This window comes from Parambassis ranga, unplaced genomic scaffold, assembly GCF_900634625.1.
Source record: "Parambassis ranga unplaced genomic scaffold, fParRan2.1 scaffold_21_arrow_ctg1, whole genome shotgun sequence".
In the NCBI taxonomy this organism is placed as follows: domain Eukaryota; kingdom Metazoa; phylum Chordata; class Actinopteri; family Ambassidae; genus Parambassis; species Parambassis ranga.
The window spans coordinates 3636379-3659684 of record NW_021144767.1 but is presented as its reverse complement, the minus strand read 5'-3'; the positions used below and the strand labels follow the sequence as shown (position 1 = coordinate 3659684).

Below are 23306 nucleotides of genomic sequence, written 5' to 3'. Positions count from 1 at the left end.
ACTTAGCATACTTTTATTTTGAAAAGTATTGAATTTTGAAAGGACCATGTTCATTCGGGTAACTTCCGGTTTCCTATATGCTGTTATTAGCTGTGTTCCAATTCAGAGGGTCTGCATCCTTCGGAGGATGCAGCCTACGCGGTCTCAGGAGGATCCTCAACCGTTGGTAAATGGGACGGTCTAGCCTTCAAAGCACTTCCTGATTGTGGCGTGGCGCTGTGACTCAGAATCTGCCTCATTGTTAAATAAATTGTAATCGTGAGACCAGAATTTATCCGCTCCTTCCTCATAAACAGTGTGTAGGCGCATCGGGCCTCTGTGCGCAGACAACAGCAGTGAATTGTAAACGCACAACCATGCATAGACAGAAATGACATGCTGCCGTGAAAATAAGATAGGTATCATGAATGTTGGATGGCTATATATTCTATGCTGATTTATTTTATTTCTACAGTGTTAAACAAGTAGAAACAAAACTCAGCAATGAAAAATGAATGAAACCGAAAACCATGACCTCAGAACCCTGACACAAACTGAACTGTTCCACCCCTGATACATACACTTTTCTGGTTTCCTGGCCTCTTAGTGTTTCAATTAAAAGCGTGCATGCTGTGAAGGGGTTATCAAGCTGCTACTGTTCTCACTGTACAGTGTTCATCTGTACATAGACAAACATTCATGTTATCAAGCATCAGGCAGTGATCCATGCATCAGGTGTTTTTTTAACCTGGTGTCACAATGGGTGTGGGATCAGTAGTGTCAATGATAATATATTTGTTGTTATCTTAACAACGTGCAAGCTGACATTCAGAGTACAAAAACAATCCAAAGGGCCTAGTCCAAACATTTGCATTTGTCATGCAGTACGCCAGCACACATGGGATTCAGACTTTTCCCCATAGCCCAATGGTGTAGGTTTGCATATGGACCATGGGGACATGTCACAACATGGGAAGACAAAACAGTCTAATTCAACAGAGACAGAGCTGGTAACACAGCAAACAATCAGGTGATTTAAGGTGAAATACGAGTTTGAGATAAACTACAGTATACGCCCATAGTCAAAGTCAAGTAAATAAATTCTGTGTTTTTCTGTCAATATGGAGTGCTGTGTGTACATTAATGAACTTAAATGATTATAGCAAATGGCTGCAATATAAAGAAAGAGCAAAAGACTGCTATCAAACACAACACCAGTTGTGTCCAGACTAATCTTGAGACCTTGGAGGAACTAATAAAACAAACAGAATTCTAGACAGGGAAGACATAGGAACCACTGATGAGACACCCCTAGTTCAGGATGAAAATGATGAACACAACCATAACAAGAGGCACTAACTGCCACTTGGAGAGATGGTTTGGATCATAAAACATTCTGTTCTGAAAAAGCAGAGGCATGGAGGCCAGCGGCATTTGTCAGAGAGATTGGTATGGGTCTTTACAGGGAAGACACAGGGAGCACATCATGTGTTATAATACAGATGTAACAGTCTCAGGAGGGCTGGGCAAAGCCAGAAAGAGCAAACCCCTGTACTGGCAGGAAAACTAAGACCACTTTGATCAAAAGGACAAAAGAAATTAGGATACTGACAAGGACAAGAGCAAAGACCACACAAGGGAAGCATCAGTCGGTGTTTGTAAAAATTCCATCCATCCATCCATCTTCAACCACTTATCCGAGGCCGGGTCGAGGGGGCAGCAGTCTAAGCAGGGACACCCAGACTTCCCTCTCACCAGACACTTCCTCCAGCTCCTCTGGGGGAATCCCGAGGCGTTCCCAGGCCAGCCGAGAGACATAGTCTCTCCACTGCATCCTGGCGCTTCCCCGGGGCCTGCTCCCAGTGGGACATGCCCGGAACACCTCCCCAGGGAGGCGTCCAGGTTTGTAAAAATTCATAAACTTAATTTTAATTACAATTCACTTCGGTCGGTATTGACAGAAAGTACAATGCAACTTTCAGAGATATAACACAATCAAAAATGTATTTTCACTCACTAAAATAATTGTTTTTGCTATTTATTGTAGGTCGATGTCGTCCGGGCTGGCATACCAACTGAAGTTGTTGTGGCTGTTATAAGGTATACTGAGCAGAAGCAGAAACCCTTCTGTTGAGTCCTCAGTCTATTTTGACATTATTATTATTATTATAATATGAAGCATATTTTTTTCATGTGTTTTATATATATGTGTAATATATTTTACTCTGTGATATCTTAAACTGGTTGAGCCATGGTGATATTACGAGTAATATGTGCAAGCTCATATAAACAAACCCCCCAATGAAAGAAGGGAATATTCTCCTCCCAATGTTCACGCACGTTATAAATAAATATCACATGTCTTGTGTGTTCTTTTGAGATATAAGAATGGAGGTCACTCAAGCTCAGTGTCAGGATCCGTCTCTGAGCCAGGTCTTATTTTGAAAGTTTTTGTTATTTCCTGTTTTATTTTGTGAGCATTGACTTCCCTCTCGTTTCAGGTGTGTTGTCTTCCTCTCCCTTTGTGTGCCCCCTCCTCCCGACGATCACCCCCTCTGCCCTAATGTGTCTCATTGTCTTCCATTCCCTGGTGTACAGTGCATCCGAAAGTATCACAGCGCTTCACTTTTTCCACATTTTGTCATGTTACAGCCTCATTCCAAATGTATTAAATTAATCTGTTACACTAAAACACTGTTTTACTTCAACAACAGTGATCTGTTCGTACAGCAGCTGTCAGGCAGAGCAGCTGCAGTTCAAGCTGCTGTTTACAGAGAGAAGCAAGAAAACAACAGTCAGCATCATCTTCCATAAAAACACATGACAATAACATGTGAGACAGAGAGTTTATGATCAGTGCTCCCCCTGCTGGTTAGGACATATGATGACATTTTAAATGTACCAGTCAAAAGTCACTCAGTGGTTTGTCTTTGTTTTTATGACTTTCTACATTGTAGATTCATCCTGAAGACATCAGAGCTATGAAGGAACACATGTGGAATGACGTAGTGAACAAACAGTGTTAAACCAAGCAGAATATGTTTGATGTTTGACATTCTTCCAAGCAGCCAGCTTTTGCTTTGATGACAGCTTCACGCACTCTTTGCATTCTCTCAATCTGAACTGAACCACCAATGCTGTGCAATGCTGACATCTAGTGGTGGAATCGCAGGCTGCAGCCTCCTCATTCCAAAATCAATCCCTCCTCCACATAAAGTCAGAAGTTCTAAATGTGAGTCATTAAATGAGAGGTTCCAGCAGAAACGTCCAAACATCTGAAGAGAAGCTGAGAAGCCTGAGATACAGGGGCTGCAAGCTGAGCTTCAACTGTTCCTGTTTAGACAATAAGAACAGATCATCAATGTCTTTTAAAATGTTCTGATCAAATCACATTAGTTTGTATATTTATATTACACACAGAGCTGTTGTTTCAGTCACATTCATTTGTTATGTGTACAGTGGGTGCTGGAAGTATTCAGACCCCCTTAAATGTTTCACTTTGTTATATTGCAGCCATTTGCTAAAATCATTGAAGCAGGTGTTACTGTGGAACAACTTCTCTGGATTGGGATGAGTCTGAATAGAATTTTGTTAGCTTTGTAAAGCTGTGTGGTAGTTAGAGAGGAACTGAAAAGAGTCAACAACAAGGAGTTGGTCTACAATGGAACAAAGTTAAACATCAGGGCTCGTCCGGGATTTGAACCCGGGACCTCTCGCACCCTAAGCGAGAATCATACCCCTAGACCAACGAGCCATGTGTGACCTCCTTTATAGGGCTGTCTTGATAACTGCCTCTCATTTCCACCTGTTGTCTGCTCCATTTGCACAACAGCAGCTGAAACTGATCCACAGTCAGTGTTGATCCTAACTGGACAGGCTGGTTTCACACAAGTGTGGCCACATCAATTTTACCACTGGATGTAGTGAAGTTTGTAGTTATCCAGAGAAGGACTGTGTACTTTATGATTTGTATCTTAAGAGGAGATTTGCATATTAGGGATGAAATAAATACAGCATGAAATATAAATAAATAAATAAATAAATTGCAAATGTCCCTTTCGGGGCTCCATAAATGTTAATCCTAAAAAGGAACATCCAGTGTGGACTTGCATACACAGTGAACATAAACTGCTATAATAACAACTTTAAAAACAATCAGACTAATTCCACTGTGATCCTTAGTAGCATTATCCATAATAAGATTGTCAGTAAAGAAAACAAATATAAACTCACACACTCTTCTCCCAGCTCTTATAAAGACGTCCGTCATAGAAGCAGAGTCCTACCGGAGCTCCAGAGAGACACAAACAGCAGCAGCGCTCTGTGACCCATGTCCACTCTGTGTGTCCTCCAAACAGTCTTCCTCAGGTCTTTATCAGGACAGCAGTCAGGTCCAGCCCTCTGGGGGGTTCTGCTCTCAAAGGTGATCTGGAATGACAGCTGACAGCAGAGAGAGGAGAGCTTTAAATGAACTGCTACAAGCTGATTGGCTGCATGAGCAGCGAGGCAGCGCCTGATTGGTGGAGGAGCTGACTAGAGAGAGTGTCAGTGCATCAGTCATGTGACTTGTCAGCTCTGCCCTTTCTGCCTTTTCCTCTGAATCTTTTAATCTCATCAGTGTTCCGCCCTCATACGTCCTGCATCAACATGAAGCTGCTGTTTATTCATGCATTTCTAACACACAGCTGACAGGTCCGTCACTCACCTGCAGTAAGGTATTGGATCTGGACTGGAAGCTGAGTGAGGAGAGAAGCATTCTGAAGGCTTCCAGTGACTGACGTGTGGATGTTGAATCTGTCTGAGTCCAGTGTTCAGCTCAGTCCAGCTGCTGCACACAGTGAGGAGCTGTGACTGCATCCAGCTCAGTCCTGCTGTGAACTGTGAGTCTGAACTTTGGGGTCGACCCTGCAGGATCCTGCAAAGGCCCAACAGCCTGTTGTACTGATGCACAGGAAGCCTTTCCACAGTTGAAGCAGGCAGTGTGTGTGTCTGAAGCAGTGTATTGTGTGTATGTGTGTGTGTCTGTTAGTGTGTGTCAGTGTCTATATTGTGGCCCTGTGTTGGCCTCTCAGGGAGTGTTGTGTTGTTGCTGCTGTCTCTCCCCTGTGTGTGCAGGAGGTTGCTGGGTGGAGCTGATCCTGAGCTTATGCAGCTCTCCTGTGCTGACGAGCTGGAGACGGTTTAAGAGTTCCCAGTCTGTTTGCTTCACTCTCTCTCTCCCCGTCTGGCCTACTAGGAGGGCTGCTCTCTCTCCAGCCTGCTGCAGGCATGGCGGTGTATTTTGTTTGCACATTTCCTTGTTTGTCAATTGTTGGTGTACAACTACTGTTCTTTCTTCAATAAAATGGTCAAACGGTTAAGGTTGTGTTTGTCCTCCCCAATTTGTCACACTTTCTGAGCCGGTGTGACAATAAATGTGTGTGCATGTCTGTAAGAGTGTGTGTATGATTGTGTGTGTTGGTGTGTGTGTTGCGTCTATATGTGTGCACGTGTCTATATGTGTGTGTGTGTGTGTGTGTGGTCAGCCTTCATCCTTCCTGTCAGCAGAGCAAAGCTGTATCAGTGTCTCATCCAGGTCTCAGCTCCTCAGGCTTTCTTCAGAAGAGCTGTCACTGTTGGAGTATCTGTTGCACAAGTGCTGCACATATCTGATCTAAGTTCTTTCTGAATCCTCACATCTAAAGTTACAGAGAACTTTTACAAACTCCCTTCTTGTTGGCTGCTACAAGCCGACAGCCTCCACACATCAGAGGCCTGCACACCATGAGCTTCCTGCACTTCCTGCTGTTGATGACAGCTCTCTCTCAGATTGGGAGATTAGACTGATGTGACTGTGACATCATGACGTCACTATTCAGAGCCTGCTGTTTAACATGGTGCTCACAGAGAGACAGAGACAGCAGCAGCACTCTGTGAGCCAGGTCCACTCTACTTGGAGGAAGTAAAACGCCTCATTTCATCAAGATGGAGACACTGAAAGAACACAACCAGCAGCTGTGACACATCAGCTTTTCCTCTTAATCTACTCAGTTCATGGATGTTCTGACACACGTCCTGCCTCGTGCTTCAACAGGAAGACTCATCAAGTTGATAGCAGCTTCAAAATAAGTGTGTATAAGTATTAAAACACTAAACTGTGACTTCAGTGAGTCTCCTTTATTTGAACTGATTCATAAAATGATCATAAACACATGACAAATGAAATCCATTCAAACTCTGAAGTTCACCTCATCATATCCCAGTGGCAGACAGAACAGGCCCCCTGAGTGCCAGCAAAGCAGTGAGCCCCCTGCTGGTGATCAGCTGCATGTACCAGAAGCAGACAGAGATTTCTGATATGATGTTAAAGGTGTCACAGAGGAGGATCCGACTGTCTGACCTCTGATTCTTCTGTCAGCATCAGACACATCACAGTTTGATCAGTTTTCAGATCACACACAGCAGCATCAGTAACACTGAGCAGACATTACACACTCCATCAAACACACACACACACTGCTCACTTATAACAGGGATAATAAGTAAAGTTCTTTACAATAAATTCACATTCACATTTTATTATCACTTCACACATGGCACAGTATATATGGCAGAGAGTTAAAGGTGGAATATGTAGTCAAGAGTTAATACCAAATATTGACACTAGGTGGCAGCACTTCAGCCTCCATCCACTGCTGCACTACCAGCACCTCTCTCAGTGCTTTTTGTTTCCATTGACTGTACAACATGATTCAATCCATGTTATTTATATGACAAACTATGTGTAGTGTTTCTATGTGTGTAGCTGACATGTTGCTCAGCTTCCATTGGACATATATACTAGATGGAAGCTGCAGCAGGATTGGCTGATGACTGATCACAGGTGTGAACAATCAGCCGGTGACGAGTGGAGCAGGAGCAGCTGCCCATGCTGCAGAGACACAAACAGCAGCAGCACTCTGTGACCCATGTCCACTCTGTGTGTCCTCTGTTGGGTGAAAGAATTTATTCTGCATGGTGTTAACATGCAGTGTGTTCAGATATATAAGTATTCATGTTTATATGTGTTTATCGCTTAATAATGTGATTTTCATAAGTGTTTATGTGTTAGGAAGTTTTATAGAAAATCAAAGTAATTCGAGGATACTGAATGTATTAATAAGTAATTTCATAGTGTGTCATATAACTTTGTTTTCTGCAGTTCAGGCTGTGGCAGATGAGATCAGTTGTTTTTCTGCTCTCTGGAGAGAGCTCCGGTTGGTACGAGATGGTCATAAATTCAGACTAAGGACAGCAGCACCTTTGACCTGATAAAAGCCAGATTCTAAAGGAATGTGTTTTTCTCCTGAGTACCCAGTTTTATGGTCACCCCCAGATCGGACTCACAACCTATGAGATTTGAGGAATTGGAGTTTTACCTTATTTGGCAGTAAACACTAATGGTCTAGTTGCTGTATGAACCAGGGTCTGCAGGGGGGCGGTAGATGCCCCTGTGGGCCGGCAGGCAGGAACGCCCATGGGGTATATCAATGTGTGAATTCCATGTCCAGTTGTTGTTGCATTGTTCGTTGTTGCTGTGTGGTTGTTTGTTCTTGTTGGTTGTCCTGTTCTTGTGTTGTTCTTGTTTGGTTCTGTGTGTGCAACAACCCAGAGCTCTGCGACTCAGAATTTGCCTCATTGTTTAATAAATTATAATTTTGAGACCAGAATTTATCCGCTCCTTCCTTACAAACTAATTCAGGGGGTGATCAGAAGGAAACAAGGGGATTTTCACCCTGACAATTTGGCGCCCGAACAGGGACTCGAAGGAGTGTGGGTCAAATGACATCTTGCCTGACGGAGTGACTACTGGCTGGCCAATAATAACAAGGTAAGCAGATACCTGTTTAATCAAAATTCTGCACATTGGACAATCTAAATTAAGTAGTCACTGGGATGGGTATGGTGTTTTAGAGTTCAAATTGTAAGAGGCAGATTGTAAGTCTTAATAAGTGAAGTAAAATAAGATGAAGTAAAAGAAAATGAGATGAAGTAAAAGAGAAAATGAGATGAAGTAAAAGAGAAAGAGGAAAAGTGACACTGAGAGAGATATTAACCAATTAAAAATAAAAAGAATAAAAAAAGGGTTAATACAATAACGTGAATGAGCGTTATGTCATTGGGAGTGGCATCCCCCGCTATATTTGGACGCAAATATAGATAAAGCTCGGTTGAAAGCCCGTGGGATTTGATGACCCCTGAAACGACAGTGATGACCGCCTAAAGCTTAAAAAATAAAAAAAAAGGGTCACACAGAGGAAAAGTGTCACAGTGATCACAAAATAATAAAGACAAAAAAAAGGATCACGAGAAAAGAGAAAAGAGAAAAGAGAAGAAAATATATAGCCTATTGTTTAAGTTGTGTTTTATGTATTGAAAATTGTGTTTAATTGTTTTGACCTTGCGCCGTCGAGGAAAGGTGTTTACTCCGTGCCGTTGGAGAAGTGAGTGTGTGTGTGTAGGCCTAAGTGTGTGTGTTGCAGGTTGAATGAGTGTGTGTGTGTGTGTGTGTGTGAAAGTGTGTTTAAGTGAAGGTGTGTGACTCTGTTGCCAGAGTCACAGTGAGGGATAGAATAAGGCACATATAGAAGGTACATTTTTAACATACAGCAGGTACGCAAGAAGGATTTGGTGAGTGGTAATCATGTCTACGTGGAAGACAATTGATGAACAGATGAGTAAGATGTTGAGCCGTTGCTACGGACAGGCAGGACCAGAGGGACAACAGAAGGCTGCAGCTAAGATGGAAGCAGCGGTGTGTACAGCAATGACAGGACAGGGAGTGAAAGGAGATGATAAAAAGCCACTAAAAAGTGTGATTGCAACAGTGGAGAATAGAGTTAAACTAGAGAGAGAGAGAAAGGAGGAGATTATTAGATTATTAGTGTTAGAGACAGTTGAGTTGAAGGAGGCAGTGCAGGCTGATGAGGAGAGACGTAAGATTCTATTCAGGCATATCTGTGCTGCATAGATGATGATTGTGAGGAGTCTGGTAGTACCACTGACATTAAACAGGAAGTAGAGAGCGAGGGAACTCAGGGGGCGGAGATACCGTCCTCCCTATTCACCAGCCTCTGCTGTAGCTTCTGCTTCGCCTCAGACCCCACTTCCTGGGATGTACCCCATCATGATTGTCCCTGATGGGAGGGGGCGAGTAACAGACAGACAGACAGGAGTGAACTCTAGTCAACTTGGTGCCCAGCAGCACTGGTACAGACAGCAACAGAGGAGGGGGGCTTCCCCTGTTGCTTCAGCAGGCCCAGAAAAATGACCCTGATTTACCAGGAAGTGACTCTATTGCTTGGGAGAGACATGTTGTACACCATATGAATCTACACACAGACACAGAGACCATGGAGATGAAAGGGCTGCAGACACAATTATTAAAGCTGCAGTTAGCTCAAGCTAGAAAGGAAGCAGCATATCAGAGGAAAATGAAGAAATACACCCCTGCATCACAGAGGGTGGTTCAGCCTCAGCCTGCTCCCCCACCTCAGCCACAGTCCCCAGTTGTGGGAAATCTTGATATGTATTTAACCCCATCTTGGGTCACCCGCCCCCACTATCAAGGTGGGTGGGGTCAATATCATAGAGGAGGTAACTGGAGGGGAAAAGAGGGTGGCCGTAGGGGAGGGGGGCATGGAAAGGGTGGATACAGCGGTTTGAGTGGAGGTGACTGCTTCTATTGTGGAAAACCTGGCCACTGGGAAAGAGACTGTCACTACAAGCAGCCCCGTCAGTGACCACAAGGGGCTCCCTGGTATCCTCCCCAGGGAAATGGCTGTCAAAGATCACACCGGCATCTCAAATCATTTCGTCGGTTGGCTTCTTTTGGGAAACCTTTGCCATTCACAGAACTTGTGAAACTGTGTTAGCAGCACCACAGACATTGTTTCATTCGCTCCAGCTCATCACCAGTGAATTTGATGGGCAGAGACTTGTTGATCAAAACTGGAACCTCCATTATGTGCTCCCCAGATGGATTAATAGTGACTTTTCTTACTGGACAGTGGCTGATGAGAACCACTATGATACAGATGTCTTGTGAAGATATCTGCTGGACTCGTTTTTACCTGAGTCTCCTTAAGGGGGCGGTCTCCTCAGTCTATTCCAGCTGTGGAAACCCTGGATAATGTCTTTCTGACCCTATAGGCTGTCCACTGATCCCTGTAGGTTATTCTCTTCTATGACAGGTGTGAGGATCTCTTCTATCAGGAGAGGTTCTACCTCCTAATGAGAGGGACTACATTGGTCCATCACAGCAGATAAATTGTTTGTGACTGAGGAGGGAGTAGCTGCTGACGTATAGTTAACACCAGAACAGTTTTAAATGGCTCAAAATGGCAGATAATAGTGTGCCACTTGTTTGCTTAGTCATTGTACCACACATAATATTAAAGAATTAAGCTCCATGGTTAGGAAATGTAAAGCTATTTCTAATAAATAGGCACAGAGGATAGGTGTTTAGAATTCTTCATCCTTTAAAGCTTATTAGGTTGCCATTCATACAGTAGAGGCATAATAAGGCTCAGGAGATGTTAGCCACACTACCACATAACATCTGGTCTTCATCATTTACTGATGTAGGTTTTGTGCCTCCTGTACTCTTGTCTCTTTCATTGTCTCAACTTCCATAATGATCTGGTTCTCCTAGATCACTTAGTTCCTTTATATCTTGATGTTTCTGAAACAGGTGGAGTTGTGAATGGTGTTCTGTTTCAGAAAAAAGAGGGTGAGACAAGTATTAATGTATTTGAGTTTTAAACCGGACAATAAACTGTTTGATTAACTATTACATTCCACAGCATGGATTCCCAGAATGGATCTCATTTTAAGAGTAGACCTGGAAAAGGTGGAGCAGACTTTAGGCCTAAAACATAGGTATGGTGCAGTGTATCACCCACAGTCACAGGGAAAAGTGGAAAGGATGAAACTACAACCTAAAACAAAAATTGGCTAAAATCTGTGCACAGACCAAATTTATATGGGTTCAAGTATTGTCTATTGTATTGATGTTCTGTTAATCACGCCATATAATGTACACCCTATGAGCTTCTTACAGGTCGACAGTTTCCTGGACCAGCTGGCCGGCTGAGACTGAAGAAGTATGCAGTATGGTATTAATATAAACCATAATATAATGAATTTAAAGCTTTGGTGTTAGTATTTGTATTAAAGGAGAAAGGAGAGATGGAGAGTCCAGAAGGAGCCACACACAGCTGAGTGGGTCCTCCTGAAGGTGATAACGAGAAAGTGGTCGGAGCCAAGGTGGACAGGTCCTTACCAGGTGGTGGAGCGCACCTCCCACGCGGTGCGGCTGAAAGGCAAAGGAGACACCTGGTATCACTGGAGCCAGTGCACCCCAGCTACAGAACCAGGGAGAACGCTGAGCGACATCCAGCAGCAGCAGGAGGAGGAGAAAATGAAAGGGGCAGAATAATCCCCTGAAACCAGGAGTGTGACCAGTAGGTAGTCTACCCTACTTGGTTGAAGAGGATGAGACGGTAAATACACATACATGAGCAATCATCAGGATCAGCGTGGGACTAAGAGTGATAGGCGAAGTTAAGCGCATCACTCCAACTAAGGGTGATAGGCGAAGTTAAGCGCATCACCCCACCAGGAGACGAACCACAGTCATCAGTAAGGTCAGCTGTCGAGAGGAAGGTCTAAAGTTTCAGGAGCAGAGGTTCTAGCTCCTGTGTCAAGAAAACTCCGGCTGACAAGATGGGACTGTGGGGTAACTGGAGGGTGTTGGGAGCTTGTGTTTTCATGTCAGTAGTTATTGTATCTTTGACTTTATTTTTGTGTGAACATAATTATTTTGTCAGTTTTCCAGGATCCAATGGTAAGTCAAATCCAGGGCCCAGCACACGCAGGGTGAGGAGAGCACCAGGGACAGGAGGAGATGTATGTGTGAGAAACAGGGGAGGTATAGAGTTAGACTACTATAAGGGTTCAGAGTTCTCTTTTATCTTTGATTTGTGCGCAGTAATCAACTGCGGTGGACATAATGTGTCGTGGAGACAGTATGGCGTCTATGTTTGTGGATTGGGGTGGCAGCACACAAATTGGGCACCTAAAAAAGCTAAAACCACCTCAGGTGGGCGGATCTTGTTCAGTGGGTATTTCCATATACAAAGAGATTGGAGCTGCACGCAGAATCCCATTATGTTATCAATTACTTGCCTGGACCACAACCCTTATGTTAAATCTTCCGGAGTGCCTGGCCAATGTGGGACTCCCAACCCGACATTGTAGTCCATAAGCTCACCCCGTTCGATGTATTAGCGTTATCTACCGGTTATGAGGATGATAATATTTGGTTCAGATGGATGGTAAAACAGGTGAGGGAGCAAAACATGTCAGGTTGTGTTGCCTGTGCATCAGCGAGGCCCCACCTGTACACTGAACCTGCCCCATTATATCCAGACGATGCATGGGGATTTGATTTCAGTACAGGACCGGATGACTTTGGATATGTTATTGGCAGAGAAAGGAGGTGTATGTGCTATGTTTGATGAAATGTGTTGTACGTTCATTCCCAAAAACACTGCTCCCGACGGTAAGGTCACTAAAGCTTTAGAAGGTTTAAGAACTCTTTCCAGTATGTTGCATGAGCACTCAGGGATAGATAACCCCCTGGACGACTGGCTGATTAGGGTGCTGGGACCCTGGAAGGTGGTAGTATGGTATGTCACTAATCACTTCTTTTGCAGCATTCTTGGGTATTTTGACTATATGTGGTTGTTGTTGTTATATTCCCTGTGTGCACTGTTTAGGTTACAGGTTAATTGTGTCAGCAATTGAAAAGCAGGATTCAGGTTTTCATTCTCCTTCATATCAGATGCCTCTGCTGGCAGCAGAGGTGCCCGTGCCAGGTGACGACGAGGAAGATTTGTTGTGAGCTCTTATAAGAGCTCAAAAGAGGGAATTGTTGGGTGAAAGAATTTATTCTGCATGGTGTTAACATGCAGTGTGTTCAGATATATAAGTATTCATGTTTATATGTGTTTATCGCTTAATAATGTGATTTTCATAAGTGTTTATGTGTTAGGAAGTTTTATAGAAAATCAAAGTAATTCGAGGATACTGAATGTATTAATAAGTAATTTCATAGTGTGTCATATAACTTTGTTTTCTGCAGTTCAGGCTGTGGCAGATGAGATCAGTTGTTTTTCTGCTCTCTGGAGAGAGCTCCGGTTGGTACGAGATGGTCATAAATTCAGACTAAGGACAGCAGCACCTTTGACCTGATAAAAGCCAGATTCTAAAGGAATGTGTTTTTCTCCTGAGTACCCAGTTTTATGGTCACCCCCAGATCGGACTCACAACCTATGAGATTTGAGGAATTGGAGTTTTACCTTATTTGGCAGTAAACACTAATGGTCTAGTTGCTGTATGAACCAGGGTCTGCAGGGGGGCGGTAGATGCCCCTGTGGGCCGGCAGGCAGGAACGCCCATGGGGTATATCAATGTGTGAATTCCATGTCCAGTTGTTGTTGCATTGTTCGTTGTTGCTGTGTGGTTGTTTGTTCTTGTTGGTTGTCCTGTTCTTGTGTTGTTCTTGTTTGGTTCTGTGTGTGCAACAACCCAGAGCTCTGCGACTCAGAATTTGCCTCATTGTTTAATAAATTATAATTTTGAGACCAGAATTTATCCGCTCCTTCCTTACAAACTAATTCAGGGGGTGATCAGAAGGAAACAAGGGGATTTTCACCCCGACACCTCCAGACAGTCTGGAAACGAGAGGAGACAGAACATTATCATACATGTTGCATAAGAAAAGTCACATGACATGCACCACTGTAAATAAAGGAAATCACATATTTTTAAGACACTTAGAGCATAGAGCCCAAGAAATAATATAATCTAAAGCTATAATCTAAAGAGAGTAGAAAAGTGTGATGGACTGATTTTACCTGATTCTTGGAATCTGTCAAATTGAATTTGTGGGTTTTGTGGGGAAAATTGTGCTTCATGTGAACTGATAAGAGAAGATTTGCCTGAACGGTTGATCTGTGGCCTGCGGCTCGCTTGGCCTGGTCCTGATCGATTGCTCATGCCTGCAGAGGCAGGAAAGGGGAGCTCACAGGCGATTCTTCATTCTGCATAAAGCTGCCAGACAGGAAGAATCGCATGTCAGTGTTATTATTGACAGCTCTTCCCTTTTCAGGTAAAGAAACTCTTGTAACTGTGGCCTTATATGATTAAACACTTTTGTTAGTTCTGTTAGTATCTTAAGTGACTGCAGACAGTGTTGTTAGATTTGTTTATGTTTTACAAGTGTTCACAAAGCGAGAGAAACATGTATTAGCATGTTGCTAACAGACGCTAATTCCATGTTGTCTGTGTTACCTTAAAGCTAGACTCATAACCAGAGAGTAAGTACGCTTATATGAAGTTATGAGGTTAAGTTGGTTACATGTGTGACTGTGAAATGAAGATGCATTTGTTTATTTCTGAATGGAATGTTATTCTATTTATATTAGTGCAGCATTTTCAGCTAAACCTTTATTTTACTGATTTGAACACATTATTTTGAAGACTAACCTGTTTAAGACAGATGAAGATAAAACCGAACATGTGTATATGTACATTTCATGTACTTCCAGCACTTGTACCTCTGTACATAATTATTTTTGCTGAATTCTGCATAAAGCTGCCAGACAGGAAGAATCGCGTGTCAGTGTTATTATTGACAGCTCTTCCCTTTTCAGGCATAACATTTTGGAGGCACCGCTGGGATGGATGTGGCAAGGACTGGCTGTTTCAGATAGACGTCCCTGATCATTATCCAACCCCTCACATCTTCAGCCGGAGTGGACAGAGCCTGTGGTGATTGACCGACTGTGCAGAGAGAGACCCGCTTGCAACCTGAGGTCAACTTTGAGTGCCAGGAGAGCAGCATTGTCTATTCTTCCCAGGAAAAGGTTCTGCACCACACTAACACTGCCCACAACCTAGAAAAAAATGGATTCATCAGACCTGGAAGCTTTGAAGTTAGAAGTTGGTTCTTCCTTGTACACACTTCCAAGAGACGCTTTAATTGAGCTTTGTGACTTTTTAAGTATTGCTGGACCAAAGCATGGGAAGGTGTCAAGCAAAAGCCGTCCCTCTTATTGACAGCTCTTCTCTTTTCAGGCATAACACAAGACCACTTGCCTTTTGTTTTGTTTAGTCTGCACCTGTAGACATCAAAGGGCCACACAAATTCATAGTGTTGTGTTTAGCTTTATAGAAAAGGTAAATAAAGGTAATAAGTATGTAAGTATGTGTTCTTTATGTGTATAGGACCACAAAGTTGAAGCCCATGCGGAAGTGTCAAACTTGTAATTCACGCCGCAACTGCTGGGGGCTGGCTCCAAAAGCGAGTCATTTCCCATAGACTCCCATGTAAAAATGGCCGACTTCACAGCAGAAAAACATGTTTACAGCCTGGTACAAAAAACCACTCTGGTCTCAGATGATAGGTTCTCTTCTAGTGTCAATTGTACAGGGGGGGGGGTGAATTTTTTTACAACTCACTCGTTTCAATGGTATTTTGACTTAAAATTACGCCTAATTATGGGCGTTGCCACTTTGAGTGACAGACAGTTGACGTATCACAACGTGAGTTTCCTGCTTCCACGATCGCCCGCCCCCCTAAACCCCGCTCGTGCTCCCCCTTTTTGTCCATATTTGGAGTTTTGGCGGACATGACGCTGCCAACATGGCGGCGGTCATCAACGTCCTGGAACCTCCCACCGAGCTCTTCAGAAACAAACGGGTGATGTCAGCTCTGTCCATAGTTTTTACTGTCAATGGTCTGCACACACAGGAAGTTCATCCTTAATGATTGCTCTCTGTTTCAGTTAACCTGTCCGCACAGAATTAGTCTCTGAAACAACATGTAGAGCCCGGATTGGCGCCTCCGGCCGCCCGTGTGTCGAGCAAGCCGCCTCCTCCTACAGCCAATCGCGAGGCCGAGTGCTACCACGAATCTACCACGAATTGACCAATGACGGAGCCGCCCTCTACCACGATTCGCCAGCTCCCGCCTACCTCCGCCGACGGCCAACCACGAGGCCGAGTGCTACCACGAATTGACCACGAATTGACCAATGACAGAGCTGCCCTCTACCACGATTCGCCAGCCCCCGCCCCTGGCAACGAGCCGGCCAATCACAGCTCGGACCACTGCTTGAGGCGGATGTGGCCCGGTCACGACGCTGTTGCTATGGCTTCGTCATTGCCTTTTACCGAGCTACGTCGCCGTGGACGGCTATCAGGATAATTTACCCCAGTAACCGTCTGCAAGATTAATTTCTACCGGAGATTCCGACGTGTCGCGGAGATTCCGACGTGTCGGTGAGTGAGTGTCGTTGTGTACATGCTGGTATGTGATTGTAAAGCGCTACGTTTGTGTAGCAATGTATGTATGAACGTACCTAGCCGGTGCTCTACCGGCTAGGATAAATTCACAGTTACCGACGGCTCAGATGGAATAATTGATCATAGACTGGCCTCTGTGTTGTTTACACCTATAAAGCATTTGACTGGGAGAACGCTACATTTAGTGTGTTTTAGCAAACATTTCCATTTACAGCGTTAGCTTCGGCTAATCAGCTACAGACAAGCCTCTTGTTATTGTTAGCTTTAGTTAGCTCTCTCTTTGTCTTCAGTTAGCGTAACTTTCAATGGACTTTTATTACTGCAGTGTAGTATTACTGTGTCATAGCATCACTGTATTGGTTTTCAATATCCTATGATCATGTAGTTGTTATAATTAAATTATTGTTTTGTGTTAAAGTGAGGAACTCTCTCTTAGTGTTCTGATAAACATTATGCTTCTCCTCCTTGTTCTTCTATTGTTGTTCTTTTAGGACTATTTACTGACAGACATGGATCCTGAAGCTGGTGGACTACACACCACCAAGGAAATACACTGGTACAGTTTCCTAATGTCTGGAAAAACTTATTTGTATTTAGGTTTAGTGCATATATTAGTACATGACATATGATTTGATGTGTTTGTGTGTATGATTTTCAGGAGAGCTTATGGGGTGGAGTATCTATATGACCAGACAGGCTACGCTTTGCTGGAGCCAGAGGAGTTTGAGGACGGCACTGTCCCCTTGCTGGATGCTCCTCCACTCACTGGTACATCTGCCACAGCACCTCCACTCACTGCAGGCTTTATAATTGTGAATTATAAGACAGCTACTGTAATATCTGGTCATTATTTTTCAAACTAGCATGTACACTTATCTTTTACTGCTATATTTCACACTGCCTTAATTTTCCAGGTGTTTCATCGGGTCCCAAGGGCAGCCAGACCTGTTCGACTCCATTCAAGAAAACTCTACAAGTCCTTGCCTTGCTTCAATCATCTCTATGATTATGACCTGGATGACTGAGACTCTTCATCAGCATACACCAGTGTGTTGTCAACAAAGCCTGTGTGATGGCTGAGACCACCATCCAGCTGCCTGAGGTGAACACAGCAATGCTGGCATGACGGTGAGTAAATCATGAAGTATGTGAACCATGTCAGCTGTATTTGTGAAATATATTGCTTCTGTAAAACTACTGTTTTGTTGTTGTGGTTTTTTTCAGGTACAACAAGCAGAGTCGGGCTCGGGAGACCGAGGTGCTTCAGCAAGCCATTGAGTCTCCAAAGCCATCCACACCTCAGAGAGAAGCTCTCTTGACCATGGCTGCAGGGGACAACCTGCACAGCTTTACCGTGCCAGCCAATACAGCAGAATGGCCAGGTTTAAAAGGCAGCTGGTGTTTGGGGGAGACAGACCCCCATCTCTTCTCTGAATCTTGAGGCCAGCCCGGCATCTGCTTCACTGCAGCATCCTGCCACCAGCGCAGCATCTTTGCTGCAGTGTATATCAGTGTGTATATAGTGTAAACAAACACATTCTTTTGGTATCAGTTTCCCCCTCTGTGTAATTCAGTTAATAATAATGTTCAGGTAGTTGGGCATGTACAGCTTCATAGAATGATAGTAGATTGAACAACAGGTCTGCCAGACAGTATTGTTTGACCTCTGGAATGTGTGGATTCTTAAAACTGTGAATCTGCCTTTATCACAATTAAATGAGGCTATAAACATTACAAAAGCTTTTGTTCGGTTTTTACAGGATTTGTAAATACAGTCTGATTTCAGTGTTTGTAAATACCATTTAATTTCACAAAATACTTTGATAAAAAATGATGTTTATCCAAATATGAATTTAGACTAATATTAAGAGGCTTTATGAGCAGTAAAGACTGCAAATAAACTCCTACTGGTCCTTTACATGTGCTCAATGTGAGCAATATTCCCCCCAAAAAGTTGCTGAAATGGTAATAACAATAAGGTTTTTTTCCATTGTTCTTATATATTTGGGTTTGTGGGGGTTAATCAAGAGTCTGGAGCCATTGATGAGCCTTATATTGCAGACAAGGTCGGTATACAAAAAAGGATGTTAAGAAAAATGCAGATTAACACATTACAGCTTGTTACTAAGGATACAATTATTGTATGCAATCCTGTTCCTCTCAAGCTCTTTCCATATTAGCTAAACAGCGAGCAGATTGCATTTATCCCATTCAATGCATGCATGTGCAATTGGACTATTACAGCAAATGACACGTGAAATTTGTCACATACAAACGGTGTGCATCACTCTCCTTTCGCTTTGTTTTTAATTATAACGTCACCTCGGTAAAATGTCATACAACGACCGATATGTTTCGCGTAATTTCAGTGCAAAATATTAACGCACCTAGCGGGATTCGAACCGGCGCTCTCGGCGCGATTTGTGGCGCGATTTGTGGCATCAACGTCGACACATGGGCGCTAGCCTTGGCGCAGTCGGTAGAGCATCAGACTTTTAATCTGAGGGTCCAGGGTTCAAGTCCCTGTTCGGGCAGAAAGCTTGGTGTGTAGCAGCAAGTAGGAGTCTTGAGAAGGAGGTGGAAGTGCACACATTGAAAACATTCAAAATGGCTGCCTTAAATAGCTGCTGCCTCTCCTTCTCCCTCCATTTTACACTTACCCCACCATACACCTCACACCAAATGCAATACATATGTACATGGAATTCCTTCTTATTAAAAGCTAAAAGCTGGTTTAAAACTCATAACTATAATTGTCCTTCAATCAAACGATACCCTCCCCCGCTGCACCTATTTCCTGAGTGGACTGGTCCGGAACTATAAATGCCTGCTTGTTACAAGAGGGACTCTTTTGACTGTCACCCCTGGCAACAACAAAAGGTAAGAGCTCACACACACATTAGCCCTTAAACATTCAAGTCACATTAACCAACCCACAATCCGATCATTGTATAGTTAATTCAGCATCTGGTTCTTGTGTCTTACAGATAATACCTACAGCTAGTGATGGGTTTTCAAGGCTTTGTTGAAGCTTCGGCACCTGATTCAAGAAAAAGGTTCATTACTCGAGGCTTCATTGACACAGTGCTGGAGTCGGACATCTAGTGGTGAATAAAATGAATTGCGGTGTGTGTTATTGGTTCATGGATTGTTTGGGATTTGGATCTCCATGCACATGCACACTAGTGTAGTCTCATTCGACCACACTACATGGTTGAATGGTTTCAGGCTGACACAATAAAACACATTAAACTTTCAGTTTCACTGCACGAAGTTGTTATACAAAGTGACATTTGAAGTCAGGGTGTCCGCGGGGACTTAAAAAGTATTAAAAGTTGATAAATCAACTGTGGGAAAATGAAGGCCCTTAAAAAGTATTGAAAAGTCTTAATCCCCATTTCATGAAGTTTTATTGTGATTCAAGCTTTGACTCCAGAAAGTTCCATGAATATTTATTTTCCTCTTTGCAATGTCACCCGATGGGGAAAAAATATCTGAGTTCGTGCCGGTGCGACCAGCTGTTGGAGGGAAATACATTCTCTGTGACTCTCCCTGTGTCCAACAACAGACACACGTCAGGCTCATATCATGGTCTGAACCAATCAGAGACGGTGAAGGGCTGTTGACCTGTTGTTTCTGTTGACAGCATGACAATGATTGAGGCAGAGCGCGCTCTGGGCTGAGGCCTTAACTCGGCCATGGTGCCTTCAGGGAACATCGGACGTGTGGTCAGTTAAACTCAACATGCGCTATCTATCGTATTGACGTGACTGGCTGCAAAACACTGACACCAGGCAAAGTTGTAGACAGTGTTGCATCAAAAGGGAGAATAATAATTTGTGGAAGCGATAAGACGCTAAACACATCATGCAGGCCTCCTGGCGGACCCTGTAAGGAACTATCGGCTGGCTGTCACTCTCTTCCTGCTCTGTGCACCAGAGAAGTAATAAGCGTCAGTGCTGAGTTACAGCAAGAATAAATACATAACATCATCAAACATGGCAATTACTGCAGGTTAGATTTGCTAAAACCAACAAGGGCAGCGATGCTACACAGCCAGTTAGCACTGAATCTTTATTATGACTCTTCAGTGCATTTCCTCTGGTGTTTACAGAGCGGTCTGTGCTCCCTACAGATATTCAGCTACCTCACATCACCAGACACCTACCTGCTCTACTTTAGTTCTCATGAAGTATGAAAAGTCCTTGTTCTTATTTCTGCCACCTCAGGAACACGAACAGATTTCTCTGTCCTCGTGGAGTCTTTCAGGCTTCTGTCACGTCACTCCGCCTCCTTCATCTAGTCTGCGTTCACTCGAAGCCACGAGTGAAGCTGAGTATAACTTAACTACCCCCCCCCCCCAAATTATTTGTAATTATTTTTTTGGATATTAAATAATAACCCACGGCCCTGCTGTATTAATGTATTACATATTATACTAATGTGGATTTTTTTTTACAGTTCTGATGACTGTGGAACAGGGTAACCACTCTGCAGTAATTCTTCTCACAATCAATGCAGTTAACACGTCATGTGTAACCAGTTCTAACAGTATAAAAGTGAATTACAGTATAATAATGATGAAATCTGGACCAGAACCAGAAGAAACCAAATTGGACAGGAGCCACTGTGCTGAGCAGCAATAATGAGGCAGACACAAGAGGAACAGTTGAGTAGCCACTCTTATATTATTACAAATGACAAGATCATTTGTCTGGTTTGTACAAAAATATCAAATAACTCAAAGAGTTAGGAAAAGAAAAAGAAATAGTGTGCACACTATAAAAATGACAGATTTCCCGTTGGGGCCCTTAAACCAAAATCAAAATGGTCTCAGGTATATGGGTTGTAGAGTTACGGCAGTTCACCTTGTTCCAAGGATGCTTGTTCTGTGATGTAAGTGTGAATGGGTGTGTATACGTGGATATCTACTCGGTGCTGGAATCTCTTCAGGGGACTTGGCTCGCCATCGGTTTCAGCACAGATGTTGGTCCTGGACAACATCCGTCCTCAAAAAAACCCTGACCTACAGACCAGGTCAGAAAATGACATTCAACACCATTAATTCTCAGATGCATCATTCAGGACATCAAATGTCAGAAACATAAGTCTTTCCATGTAACTCTGACATTAATCTTAATCGCTATTCAAATCTCTAATCTAACTTTCAGTTGTACAACATTCAGTACATCTAAGTATATCATTTCTGAGAACTTGGCATTAAAGTGCTCAAACATTCACTACTGTTCATGTGAGCAGTGTTTCAATAATAACCATTAACATTCAAAATATTATTTATCATGACTATGAACTATGAAAACAATGTGCCAATAACAGAACATTACTCATCCTGAGTTCAGGTTTAGAGGTAGTATAAAAGTGTGCTTCACACTCTATACATCGGACTTCAGACACTGCTCACAGTCCTGCCACCTGCAGAAGTTCTCGGATGACTCTGCCATTGTGGGCTGTACCAGCAGAGGTCGGGAGGCGGAGTATATGAGTGTGGTGGACAGCTTTGTGGAGTGGTGCGGACAGAACCACCTGCAGCTGAATGTCACAAAGACAAAAGAGCTGGTGGTGGACTTCAGGAAGCACCAGACACTCCCAAACCCGGTCAGCATCAAGGGTACCAACGTGGACATTGTGGACAGCTACAAATACCTGGGTGTCCACATTGACCACAAACTGGACTGGTCCACAAACGCAGAGGCAATATACAGGAAGGGACAGAGTCGCCTGTATCTACTGAGGAGACTCGGGTCCTTTAACGTCTGCCAGACCATGCTCCAGATGTTTTACCACTCGGTGGTCTCCAGCGTCATCTTCTACGCTGTAGTGTGCTGGGGCAGCAGGATGAAGACGGCCGACACCAACAGACTCAACAAGCTCATTAGGAAGGCTGGCTCGGTGCTGGGAGTGGAGCTGGAGTCTGTGGTGGAGGTGACGGAGAGGAGGATACTGCGGAAACTCCTCAGTATTCGTAACAACACGTCTCACCCCCTGCAGGACACACTGCTGTCCTACAGGAGCACATTCAGTGGTAGACTGAGACTACTGAGGAGCAGCACAGAACGCCACAGGAGGTCCTTCCTGCCAGTGGCCATCAGACTGTATAACTCCTCCCCTTTCTGTAGGGAGAAGCTAGATAATCATGTCAGGCATCACTGTCATTCCCTCCACTGGTCTATATTTATGTTTACTTAGCACCTTACATCTCCATATTTGTATCCATGTATCATATATTGTGCTCATACTGCGTACTGTACTCTTATTTTGGATTATAGTGACACTTATACTCTGTACTTAACTGCATGTAATGCAACTTGATACCTCTGGCACAAGAATTTCCTTCGGGATTAATAAAGTTTTATCTTATCTTATCTTAATTTACTCTGACACTTTAGGCCTGTTCGTGAAAGAGAAATGCACTAAAAATGACCCTCTAGTTACTTTAGAAACTCAGCTGAGCAGCATAACTTGCATGGTGCAAAAACATCATACATTTATTAAAACACATAAAAATACTCTTTGCCCTTTAAGTTGGTATTAGAAAACCAAACACTCCTCTTTATCAATATACATACATACATCAGCATGAACTGATAACCACACTGTAAATATGTTCAAACCATTGCGCTACTACTCACTTCAGTTCACCTATCACACTAATATCAGCCCTGCTTTCTTTAACACAAAACAAAGGAATAAATAGCACCTAACATGCAGCAGCTAAAACGGCTCGTTTCTCACCGTTGTTCTATATCAAACGAAGCACGACGCTGTCGGACTTCTGTTAGGTGAAAGATTTTATTTTGTATAATGTTGTTATGTGGTGTGGGTCCACATATCTAGAAGTGTGTCCCTAATATGAAGTTTTCATTTCTGTATGCATATTACTGTAATGTGTTTTATAAGTACTTATGTGTGAAGTA

General features: G+C 43.3%; 1 protein-coding gene and 1 non-coding gene across 2 annotated transcripts in view; both read right to left on the bottom strand.

The window, feature by feature from the left end:
* The window catches only part of LOC114429875 (uncharacterized), a 108010-nt gene that overhangs the window by 1205 nt on the left and 83499 nt on the right, over positions 1-23306 (bottom strand). The window lies entirely within an intron of this gene.
* On the bottom strand, positions 3662-3733 carry trnap-agg (transfer RNA proline (anticodon AGG)). Its single transcript has one exon. It is a non-coding gene; the product is annotated as a tRNA-Pro (tRNA).